The sequence below is a fragment of the Heterodontus francisci genome, chromosome 17 (genome assembly GCF_036365525.1).
Source record: "Heterodontus francisci isolate sHetFra1 chromosome 17, sHetFra1.hap1, whole genome shotgun sequence".
Classification (NCBI taxonomy): domain Eukaryota; kingdom Metazoa; phylum Chordata; class Chondrichthyes; order Heterodontiformes; family Heterodontidae; genus Heterodontus; species Heterodontus francisci.
Window position 1 is genome coordinate 65,653,736 of NC_090387.1, and position 12,551 is coordinate 65,666,286.

Sequence of the window (12,551 nt, forward strand, 5' to 3'; positions counted from 1 at the left end):
TGTACAACGTCCCATTTGCCCATCACCCCTGTGCTCGCTGGCCTACATTGCCTGCCTATTTGGCACCACCTTGATCTTAAAATTCTTATCCTTATTTTCAATTCCCACCATGGCTTTGTCCATCTCTATCTCTACAACCCCCTCCAACCTGACAACCCTCAAGATCCCTGTGACCCTCCAATTCTTCCATATCCCTGCTTTTCATGACTCCTCCCTTGGCGACCATGCCTTCAGCTGCCTAGGCACCAGGTTCTGGAATTCACTCCCTTAGCCTCTCCATCTGTCTCCTCCTTAAAACATTCCTTCAAACCTACCTCTTTGACCAAACTTTTAATCACCTGTCCTAATATCTTTATGTGGCTCGGTGTCAAATTTTTGTCAGATTATGCTCCTTTAAAGCGTTTGAAATGTTTTACTATGTAAAGACTCTATATAAATACAAGTTGTTGTTGCTGAGGAGAAGCCATCCGCTTCCACACAGGAAGTGAGGAAGGGAAAACCAGAACTAAAGTTTAGCCTGAGAGGCTGGTCAGCTGGTTACAGGATAGCATTGGTAGAAACCTAGTTATTGCCCTATCATGTATGGATGGTACTTGGCACAGGAAGGCCATTAGAAAAGGGAGAGGGAGAAAGTACAAATAATTTTTTTTCTTTGGCTCAGCAATGAGCAGCTATGCTAAATAGACCACAAAGGTCTCCAATTTGAATATGAGGTCTGTGCTGAATTAGCTGGTGAAGGCTCTAGAATTCGCCTCGGTACCTTTGGTTTGGAGGAGAAATCAGAAAGGGTTTCTACACTTGCTGCTGTTCGCCAAACCTTGCTGGAAATGCACATGTGTGAATGTCAGGTAATAACAGTTTCCTGCTTGGTTTGAGTGTCCTGCCCTGCCAACAGGGGGTTGTCCATGTTCATACATGCAGAATGGGTGAGGTACTGGAGGGGAAACAGTGTCCATGAAACTAAGCAAGAATGCGGCACCTTCAGGAAGGAAACAAATTTACTGAAATGAAAAATATGAATCAGTAGAGCTATACTTTTGTAATTCTGATTTGCAATGCTCATACTACAAACATAACAAGGGATCTTCCATCAATGCAATAAGGGATTTTCCTTGGGTCAAGATACCTGTTTGCCTAATAACACTCTGTATTGGTAGATCAGCTGAGGAGAGAAAAGCTGTCCTCCTTCACCCAGCTAATACAGATCTTGGTACAGAACTATCCTAGATGACATCATATCTCTGTGATACTCTATTATTCTACAGTTTTATCTATTTTGTGGCAGTGACAACTTAAATTGAAAACAGCACTATGAAGGGGGACAAAGTTGAAGATAAGATCACCAGCAATAGTTTGTACTTAAGATTCTCATATCTGCCTCTACTTTTAATTCTAATATAAACAGAATGCATAACGAAGAGATGTGCAGGATGATTGCTATCTCATTTGTTATGCTGACTAGTTTTAATGACAGTTCAGTTGCCCTAATAGTGTATAACCTGTATCCCTCAACTCTTCTTCAAGTTTACTCTGTACAAGTTTGTCATTGGAGAGACTTTTAAGGAGCTGACTTTAAATTCAAGTGCAAGTAAATTATGATTACAAAGATATATCTTGTTGCATGTATAATTTGATTAGCCTACTGTAGAAAATGTTATAAATAAGTACTTTTTAAATGTAGGAAAAAGTGAAGTTAAAAGTCAACAGGCAGCTGGAAATGTAAGTAATTTAAAAGTTCCTCGTGCAGTCAATTTAAAAGCAAGCTATTTTTCAGAAAGATTTCTGACGTTCTAGGAGGTTTTTTAATTTCATTTTCTCAGCTGCAGGAATACTTGCTACTTTGAGTTTCCAAATTCATCGCTGACCTCTCACCCTCAAGTGAATCAGCTATGATTTACCTCCCCATATGATTGAATAGTTTGCTGACGCTCACCGTCAAGTATTGAAACATGAGCCCCTTCTTTGTAGCCAAGAAGTCAAACACCTTCAAGAAAAATGGGAGTGGAGAATAATGTTCCATATACTGTATGCTGGCAATAAACTTTGCAGAATATGGTGTTCTTTGGGCAATGTAATTATGAAAACATTTGCTAACATAGCCAAAACAGCACAGTGTATTCCAGGTTTTTAATACGGACTACAAAGAGACCAAGGTCTTTTTAATCCTAAATTGTTCAATTTAGACAGTGATCATACCTGGAATACTATCGAGCTTCAAAACAAAACTTAGAACTGAATTCTGATGAATGCTTATTCCCAAACTTTAAATCTGTCTTTTCCCTTTTAGATATCGGTCAACCTGCTGTGCCGTTCAAACATGTTCTGTTTTTAAAAATCTTAATATTTGAGGTTGTTAATAAACACAAAACTTGAGTAGAACATTCCAGGGTCAATTTTAATGGAGCCAATAGGTATTTCAAATATCTGGCTGATTTGATTGGTTCTGACAGCCTCCAGTCCTGCCCTCCAATTAATCTGATAATTGCCAAGCACCATTCCCAATAAAGAAAGCTTATTCCACAAACCAATCTTTCCCCACCCCTACCACCACCACCCCCCCATCCCCCCCCGCCCCAAAACATTGGCGACATAATGTGAGTTGCAATGCTATCAGATTGAAACAGAGTGATGTGTGAATTCTATTTCTTCAAAGCATTCTTCAAAATTTACAGTGTTTGAAACAAATGTTTGAAGACCTGAGGTTTATTTTTATTTTGTGCATTGACTCACAGTCCAGTTCATTGTCTTTTGGCTATAAAATTGCATTTTATCATGCTGCTGAATTGACATGCAGAACCCAACTTACATGTCTTTCCAAGGTACATGTACTTTTGTGTCATCTGTGGTTCAGTTGGCAGCACTCTCTCCTCTGAGTCACAAGGTTGTGGGTTCAAATCCCACCCTTGAGACTTTAGCACAAAAATCTAGGCTGACAGTCCAGGGAGTGCTGCACTCTGAGGTGCCATCTTTTGAATAAGGTGTTGTTTGCTTTCTAAGGTGGGCGTAAAAGATCCTATGACGCTGTTTCAAGGAAGAGCAGGGGTATTATCCCGGTGTCCTGGCCAATATTTATCCTCCAATCAACATCACAAAAATAGATCACCTGCTTAATATCACATTGCTGTTTGTCGGACCTTGCTGTGTGAAAATTGGCTGTCACCTTTCCTACATGACAGCAGTGACTACACTTCAAAAGTACTTAATTGGCTGCAAAGTGCTTTGGGATGCCCTGACATCATGAAAGGTACAATATAATTGCAAGTTTTTTTATGCACATCAATTTTTTCAAGAGGAAATGGCCTTACATTGTGGGAGAAAAAAATACATGCATTTTAAAAATACCTAATCTTATTCAAACATCTCTAAGTGCTTCACACTTGGGGGATGGTTTACACTTGGGGGACAGTTGGGAGGGAGTGGGGGCACGGTGGCAGTTTGGTGAAAGAGATTGCAACTAAAATTGATTTATTTTGATTGATTTGTAACTGACCTTAATGACCTCATTTTCCCCCATAGCAAAGTACTACAGACATCATGTCCTGCTGCTAATGGGAAAAATAAGATGCTTTGAAAGCCACATGATTGTACTTGTTCAGTGGAATGTAACATGAGGAATTACAGCTTTAATGATCAGATTGTACACTTTTGAAGTTTAGCAGTGACTTGCTTTGTGAACATTAGATTTGTATGTCCTTTAGTTTCCATGGTTGTAGTGTTTGAGCTTCTGCACTGCTGACTTTGTAACTTGCATCAGAAAGACGCTGACGGTGGAAACATGTTTACTTTACCGAACACTTGTTCAAAGTGCAGTCATTAGCTTAGTCTGAAAGCTATATTCTTCTATATTAGCCATTTACAATTCTTACAGTATGAGCTCAGAGTACTGTTGTCTAAGTTTATGTGTAATGCAGTGACATGCAAAGTTTATTATAATTGATTAAGGTACAGCACTGAGTGCTCACCCCTTAATTTTCAGACATAAATAATGTCATTATTTGGGGAAACTGTCTGGACTGGAATATTCTGAAGGCATGAGTTCTTGTGCCGGCTTATTTAAAAATCCTGGACTGCAAAAGGGACCTTCAATCATTGTTTGGCATGAGAAGAGGCAAAACTTCCGTAGATTATTTATTAAAAGGTTGGGAGATCCCTTTCTAGTAATCACATTGACTGTTCATGATAATGACATCATTATCACTGTTAAGTCACTTCCTAGTAATTTCTTTCACTATCAGTGATCATGTTGACCTTTTAAAAGATTTGTAGCATTTTTACCAATTTCACTGGCCAATTATAGCACATGACTGGCCTGTGTGTGGCACTTTTGAAAAATAGAATTTATTTGAGTGCTGTTACACGATGAGGTGAGGAGGGGTCGAAGGGCTCCCCTCTTGTCCCTCTCCTTGTTTGACCACAACTGGTGTATTGCTTTTTTTAAGTGAATGTACTTGCCAATTCAGTGAGTATTTAGCAATTTACGCGTTATGATCATAAAAGAACCAATCTGTCATGTTTTCTTGAGTTTAACGAAGAAAGAGGTTAGCTTTATTGTACTTAAACCAATCTAAGTAAAATAATAAACTATGCTCCAACTTTCTCACAGACGCACACACAAACAAATAGGTTAAAGAGTGGGGAAGGATAGTTTGGTCGAATTAGAGTCCAAAGCAATAAAAAGGGGTATACAATCTGTGGAGTTTGGTGACTCGGCTGGTGTCCAGCTGATTTCGGTGGTCCTGAGGCTTCTGGTTTGCAGATGCGGCCAGCTGATTCAGTGGTCCTGCTGGAGACAGCGTTGCGGATGATTTCCTTCCCGGGGTGTCAGTCTGAAGCAGTGATAGGCCTAGGTGGTTACGGCCAGTAGGCAAGGTTCGAAGCTTGTAAGGTGGACTGGAGAAAGAGAGAGAGAGAGAGGAACCCACATGGGTCTTGTTGATGTCTAATTGCTTGTGCCCAGTTGCTACAGAGAAAACACCAGCTTAAACACACTGATGGTGGTCCTGTCACATGACTATCACCCAGTGATTCAACATGATGGCTCAGTGTGTATTCTCTCTTGCAGCTTAATCAGTTCATGTCTAGGAATTCCCTTCTCTCAAGCAGGTCCCATTGTTCAAATGATTAGGTTTGAGTGGTCCGTCTCCAATTTAATGTCCCAAGTGATTGCCTTAATGTCTTGTTAATGGGAGCAGGACGGGTAGATCACTCAAAACTCCCCAGGTCATTGTTCTTGAGGGGACTGGGAAGATTCTCTGACAACTTGGCTCCATCTCGATGCATTGGAATGTAGGGTATAGTGATGCAAATTGTGGTGGCCATCATAAATGTTAGCAAGGTCACCTTTTATCCGTTCCTTTTTCCTTTTTTAAAAATTTAATTCCGATTTCCAGCCAGTGGATTAAAAAATCATCATTCAGCTTTCGTAACAACTGTGATTGGTTCGTGGGAGTAATGTAATAGAAAGATTTAATCTGTCATGGAGATGTTGTAGTCCTCAGCCTGTCTCAAAAGCCTGGGATTTGATTGGAATTATTTTACTTCAGAAAAATGTGCAAAGACCTTCCAACCGCATCTGTGTATTCTGGCATGTACAGTTTGCAGAATATCCCAGCGTGTATTAAAATCAGTTTCTGATTTGAAGCAACACGTTATGTCATCTCATCCTGTGAGAATTTGTGTTTTTTTGTTTTTTCTGAAAGACTTGCAAGATTGTCAACAAAAATTAGAAAGATTTGCCTTTCATGACCTCAAGACATCTCAAAATACTTTACAACCAATGAAGTACTTCTGAAGTTGTTATGTAGGAAACATAGCAGCCAATCTGTGCACAGCAAGGATCCACAAACAATAATGTGATAATGATCAGATAATCTGTATTTTTAATGATGGTTGATGGATAAATACTGGCCAGGACACCAGGGAGAACTCCCCTGCTGTTCTAAATAGTGCCACAGGATCTTTTACACCACATCTCTGAGGCCAGACGGAGCCTTAATTTGACATCTCATCTGAATGATGGCATCTCTGACAGTGCAGCACTCCCTCAGTACTAGATTTTCTGCTCATGTCTCTGGAGTTGGAGTTTAATTTTCTGACTCTGATGAGAATGCTATCCACTGAGCCACAACTGACACCCAACTATGGATTTCTTTTTGCTCCATTGAATGATTGAAAATTCAGTTTCAAAATTTTCTCTCAGCTATTGCTTCAAAGCAGAAGATAAAGACATAGGGATAGAAGACGAAGTGTTGCTCTTCACCACCCCCCCCCCCTCCACCCCCTCGCCCTTGCCAAAAAAAGTCTCATCCTCAATAGGTTCTGTTCGTCCTTCCTCCTTCACAACACACATTTTCTAACTCAATTAACTGATCCATTAAACTATTGTTTTACAGCCCTTTTTAGTGTCATAGTTAAGTTTATTTCAGGGGTAATGGATATTTAGATAGCATTTTGTCTGGTCCATAAATCCAATTTCAGGGTCTTGTAATGAGGGCTATTCTAGATCATATTAAATAATGATTAGTCCAGTATTCCACCCTATGCATAGGTCTTCTTGTGTTCATAACCTAGAAATATTTTTGCTAGAACCAGAGTTTAAAGTCTGAGTGCATCTATGTAGTTTTGAATGTGCCTGGAAATTTAATTGATCAACAAGAGTGAAAAAGTGTTTTTTTCATATCCTGAGATCTGTATTTGGTCAACAAAGTCATAATTGCAACCCACTGAAGAAGGTACATGGTTACTCATTGATATCTGGTCATATAAACATTTTAGTTTGTTTGGGGGTGGTGGGAGGGGAATTTCGACGCATTGATCAGGTTATCCTCCAGAGATCCTGAAATAGTATGAGACTTTTAATTCCTGTTCTCTCCATCGTAGATCTATGCAAAGTAAAGCAAGGGAGTCCAATGTTTATCCCTCAACCAACATCATTAAAAACAGGTTATTTAGTCATAATCTTGTTGTTTTGTGGTAGTTTGCTAGGCGCATATTAACTGCTGCATTTTCCTACATTACAATTGTGCATTGGCACATCCTGAAAGGCGCATATAACTTTTTACTAGTAAATCTCTTGTGCCGTTTTTCACGTTAAATCACAGATTATGACATTGCAAGGAAGCAAGATTGGGGGAGGAATGCACAACAATACTAAGAGGATTTGGAAAGGGTTTGTAAGAGAGGGGCTCAGAGATCATGAATTAAGTATTTTTTTGCCCACTGCTTGTAGATACAGGCCCATCTCATCATAAATGTATAGGGATAATGTTACAATCACAAATTCAGTGCGGGGAGTTGTGCTCAATGGGAGTGTGGGTCAAAAAATCAGAACTACAATTTTGCAGCCCTATCCCCAAGCTACTGGAAGCAGAGGATGGGAAATGGCCCAATATTTCTCGTGCATTATTGGATTGGGTCAGCCCACTAGAGAAACATTATATCCTATAGTCATCTAATATGTGCTTTCTACCCACATGTAAAAACAAATAGTATGTACAGTTGCAGGCAGGGCCGTCAATGGTGGACCTATTAAAGCTGAGGATGCTTAAGAAGCCAGAATTGGTGGAGTGCAGGTATCTCAGGATTAAGAGGCTGGGGAAGTTTACAGAAATAGGAAGGGGGCAAGGACATGGAGGGATTTGAAAACAAGGAAGAGAATTTTAAAATCAAGGTGTTGCTCAGCTGGGAGCCAATGTAGGTCAGCGAGCACAAGGTGATGGGTGAATGGGATTTGGTGTGAGCTAGGGCACAGGTTGCAGAATTTTGGATGAACTGAAGTTTACAGAGGGTTGAGAATGAAACATCAACCTGGAGTGTGTTGGAACAGTCAAGTCAAGAGGTAAAAAGTCATGGAAGTTGGTTCTTTATGCTGACTCACCATAACAATACATTCCTTTGTAAACTTCTGAACTTTTCTGATTCATGAAAGAACACTTATGTATCTATATTTCAGTCGTGATTTTTTTAAATCAGTTACAAAATGTGAGAACTTAATGGTATGAATTTCTTAGCACCAGATAATCTGTGTTTGCTTTTAAAAATATTATAATTTACTAACTCGATTTCTAAAGGTCGTTATCTCCATTTGAAGAGCACAGTATCTTGACTTTCTCCTACCTAACACCACACACTTCCATAATACACACCAGCGTCTACATGTTGCACTCACAAGCTGATGTAGCTGTCTCCAAAGGTTGTTATAAAGTTGAGTAATTAGGTCATAAAGCCCTCATTACTTCTGTGGTCCTCTTGCCGCTACCTTGGTAACAATAGCTTTTGGCCTTTTGCTGTCAGCGATCATGTGGTGTGTCTGAATTGCGAGCGGAGATAGCTGTATGAGTTTTAGTACAGACATTATGTAAGCTCTAAACCTTGCATGATATATGAGCTGTTGGCAACACCTCCACACTTAGAGTTGTCTATTAAATAAGATCATGAAGGAACTCTTTGCTGCATCTATTTGATCATCCACCCAGTTCTGGCGATATACATAGAAGCAGCGCTGCAGCCAAATTCAACTAATTCATCATTGAATCTTAAAATGCACCAGTTCTATTAAGTAATTAGTTGCAGATTATGTTTGAAACTAGCATAAATTCAGCAATCTATACAGTCCTCACATTTCTTTATGGTGCATTGTACTTCTTGACACTTGAATTGTTGTGGACCTGAAAGTATTAACTGATTAATTGAAACATACTTTCTCTATTGGTTGTATTGGTATACAAAGTTACCCTGTTTGTACAGATAGTGCTGTGTAATGAAGTAAAGAGCACAATCACATATGGTGGAAGCCTGAAATAAAAACAGAAATTGGTACAAAAAAGCAAAGCAGGGCTGATCGGTATCTGAAAGAGTAAGATAGGTTTGGCATTTTGTGTGTTGACACTTCATCAGAAGGTCACACCTGAAATATTCACCATTCTTTCACGTGCTGGTCTGTGTTCTACACATTTCTTATATCTTCTGTTATTGTATATAATGATGCAGTTGATCAATAACACTGACATACGTTGGACCTTTATTGCATTATATATGTAGGACAGAGATATGTACATGTTTGTTTACAGGAATGATTTTCATTCCTCACACTGTAAGTGACACAGAAATTTCAGCACATCTTGCATACATAAAGATACATATCTTAAGATTAAAGTTAGTGTTGCACATATGTGGATTTGACTGCCCATTTGCTTTGTTCACTAATTCACTTGAATCCACACACGTTAAAAGAAATAATGACACTGCTGCCTTTTCCTTTACGAACTTTTCATTCATCAGTGAAGAATACTAGTGCTGAAACCTTTCAATCACCCATTACCAACATAAACTCTTCTGGGTCAGGTGTAGCATTGGTTTGCAAAATAAAGTTCCCACTAGTCTGCAACAACATGACTCAGCCTCAGTCTGACCAGAGTATCCCTTCTGCACTGCACCTGTACCCATTTTGTTTTTCCATTTCCTACTCCAGCCATTCTATGGCTTTTCTCAGTGAGATTGCCATTTTCAGTCAACTAATGCTAAATTAAAGGCAGTTTTGTGCGTTGGGCACATGCCCACTAATGTCTGAATTGAGTTCCTCTAACATCATTCCATTGTAGGTCCCTTACAGCCAGTGCTTAAAGGAGGCTTTCATCCAATCCGTACGAGTGACATTTAAATACAATGACAGTTTCTACTGTGTTCTACAAATTATATTCTCTTGGATATAGCCCATATTGAAACAAACCATTTTACAGCACAATTGTACAAAAATTAAGAGCAGGAAAAAGACCAGCTGGTCCATTGAACAGTCCTTGTACTGTCATAGCGTGATTTCTAAATACCATCTGTCCCCTGATGTGAAAATACTCACTAAGCTTCCTAAAAATCCAATTCACTTCAAAATAATGAGCGCCAAACTAGTCAAGTGAACCAGGTGTGTGGTTTATATTGAAGTATCGTGTGTGTATTTTATATATATGGAGCAACATCCATGTTTATTACAGCAAAATAAACTGTTTGATTCAAATGGAGCAATTTCATTAAATGAGGTTTTTTAAAGGTTAGATAAAGCTTGATAAACAGACTGATTTATTAAAAAGTATATTTACTAGTAGTGGAGCACTGCACTACATATACACATCACAGCATAGAGCAGTAAATACCAGGCAGCTGTCGCAATTGCTCACTCAGTGATTTTCTGAACTAGGACCGATATTTGGGAGGGAGGAAGGGAAAGTTAGTAAAAGAGTTGCTCAGGCCTAAGTGTGAGTAGATAGTTATAGAGAACCATTCTCAATGGCCTGGAAGCAGGTCACAGCCTGTGCTGTTGTCCAGGAGAAGTAAGAGTACAACAAAAATCCAGAAGTTTACAATCAATTTAAACATCTCTTTATACTTAATTGATTTAAACTATTCTTTCTTTTGGGCCTCCTTATCTCGAGAGACAATGGATACGCGCCTGGAGGTGGTCAGTGGTTTGTGAAGCAGCGCCTGGAGTGGCTATAAAGGCCAATTCTGGAGTGACAGGCTCTTCCACAGGTGCTGCAGAGAAATTTGTTTGTCGGGGCTGTTGCACAGTTGGCTCTCCCCTTGCGCCTCTGTCTTTTTTCCTGCCAACTACTAAGTCTCTTCGACTCGCCACAATTTAGCCCTGTCTTTATGGCTGCCCGCCAGCTCTGGCGAATGCTGGCAACTGACTCCCACGACTTGTGATCAATGTCACACGATTTCATGTCGCGTTTGCAGACGTCTTTATAGCGGAGACATGGACGGCCGGTGGGTCTGATACCAGTGGCGAGCTCGCTGTACAATGTGTCTTTAAACTATATTGTCTCAATATATAACGGAGGTGTCTTTTTTAATTTGGTCTTGCTGGTGCTAAACTCACTGGTTTTGCAATTCTACCAACAAATTGCCACAAAATAAAGATATATCTTCGCATTTTCCATTATTAAATTAAGTTAACTCCCTGAAAAAATTGTTCATACTTAGTTTTCCCATTCATGTGCAATTTAAACCCAATTCCCAATCACTGCATTGGACAAGTAGGCTCACTATGATATGATACGTTCAAGGCTATCTAGTTTTGTCTCAGATTAATGGGATGACAATTTCCTTTGAATGCTGGCTGAAAGTGTCGACATTAAAAGAGAAGCAGAAGATGTGGAAGTAGGAGGTCTAGTCAGGGTTCACACCATCCTTCTGCCCTCTCATTCTGTTCAATCACACATTCACTGACCAAAGCATACATTGAAGCCAATACCATGCTACCCATTTTGTTGGAATTTACATCTAAAGGGTTCCAATGAAGACTATATTATGGCATATGTTCATCTTTTTCTAGAGGGAGCAGAATCAGGGCACAACATTAATCACTACGTGCAGCATTACTGCATCCAAATCTCAGGTAAATCTGCCCTGGGGATTTTGATACTGAGGTACAGGAGAGCACACTGAGTGATGCAGAGTATGAATGAACAGTAGGCAGGGCTGGGACCTGCTAACCAGCTCCCATCTGTTCTCGATTGATGAAATCAAAGGTCTGACACTTAAGGAACCAGATTTTGGAATTAGTATGCTTTCTGAGCATGAAAGATTGCTACAGTCATTGGAAACTGTACCAAGCAAACTTCCATTGATGACAGTTAATATCAGAGAGCCCTCTACCTGAATGGAGAACACACCAAAACAGAGGCAGTAGGCAATAGGTGCTCTCCCAGTGAGCATTTAAATTAGTTGAACTCTGAACAGCAGGGCTTAGTGGACGTCAAGTTGAGTAGTTACAAAAAGGTCACTCTCTAATTTTCACTGCAGTGTGGGAAGGGAATGGAGTGGGTGCAGAGGCTGGAGATGGATGAAAAATTAGCCTTGCTTGAGATTGTAGGAAGCATGGGCTCTGCTATGAGAGCTCGCTTCTTTATTGCTACGTGAGGAAAAAGTAGCAGGAGAAGCCCAAATTGTAACAATCCTGTAAAATGAAAATTAATAACTTTCCTATAGTAACACATTCTCTCCTAGAATGTCAGAACTATGGAGCTCCTCAACTTCCTTCGTCTTTACTTCCCCTGCAATCTTAAGGCTTTTAAACCCGAAGTTTGGCATCACTTAATCGCCACTCCAGTTTTGCTTTGATTTCCAGTTTACTCTTCTCAACTTTGTTAGTATCCTGCACTAAGGGCCTTGGTCCATTACATTGATTTCTCAATTAAATATATTTTTTAAATACTTGTTACTCCAGGTGGCATGAGAGACGGTGGATAAATCTTGGGTAAGCTGAATTAGAGGATAGATTCCCTGACAATTGGAATATAAAAGTATTCATTAAATTTACATTTTCAAAAAAGGATATGTGCCTTCAGTGTCATTTATAGCAATTGTTACAACAATTCTTCATGTCGAGTATTTAGAAATTATTCAACAAGTTTCTATAAACTAACATGAACTATTATTGAAACAAAGCTGTTGCTACTACAGCTATAATTAATGACCCGTTACTGTATTGTGGTATTTTATCACGCCCTCCTGATGTTACACAGTTTGTTGCTATGGCTACAGGAAAAACAGAAAAT

At 39.5% G+C, this 12,551-nt stretch overlaps 1 protein-coding gene across 1 annotated transcript in view; it reads left to right on the plus strand.

The window, feature by feature from the left end:
• The first annotated feature begins 12,538 nt into the window (after nt 1-12,538).
• Nucleotides 12,539-12,551, plus strand: part of LOC137378991 (tubulin polymerization-promoting protein family member 3-like) — a 33,668-nt gene continuing 33,655 nt past the window's right edge. Inside the window, exon 1 of the mRNA XM_068049557.1 lies at nt 12,539-12,551. This exon is cut by the window's right edge and continues 100 nt beyond it. The gene's annotated coding sequence lies outside the window, so the exon portion shown is untranslated.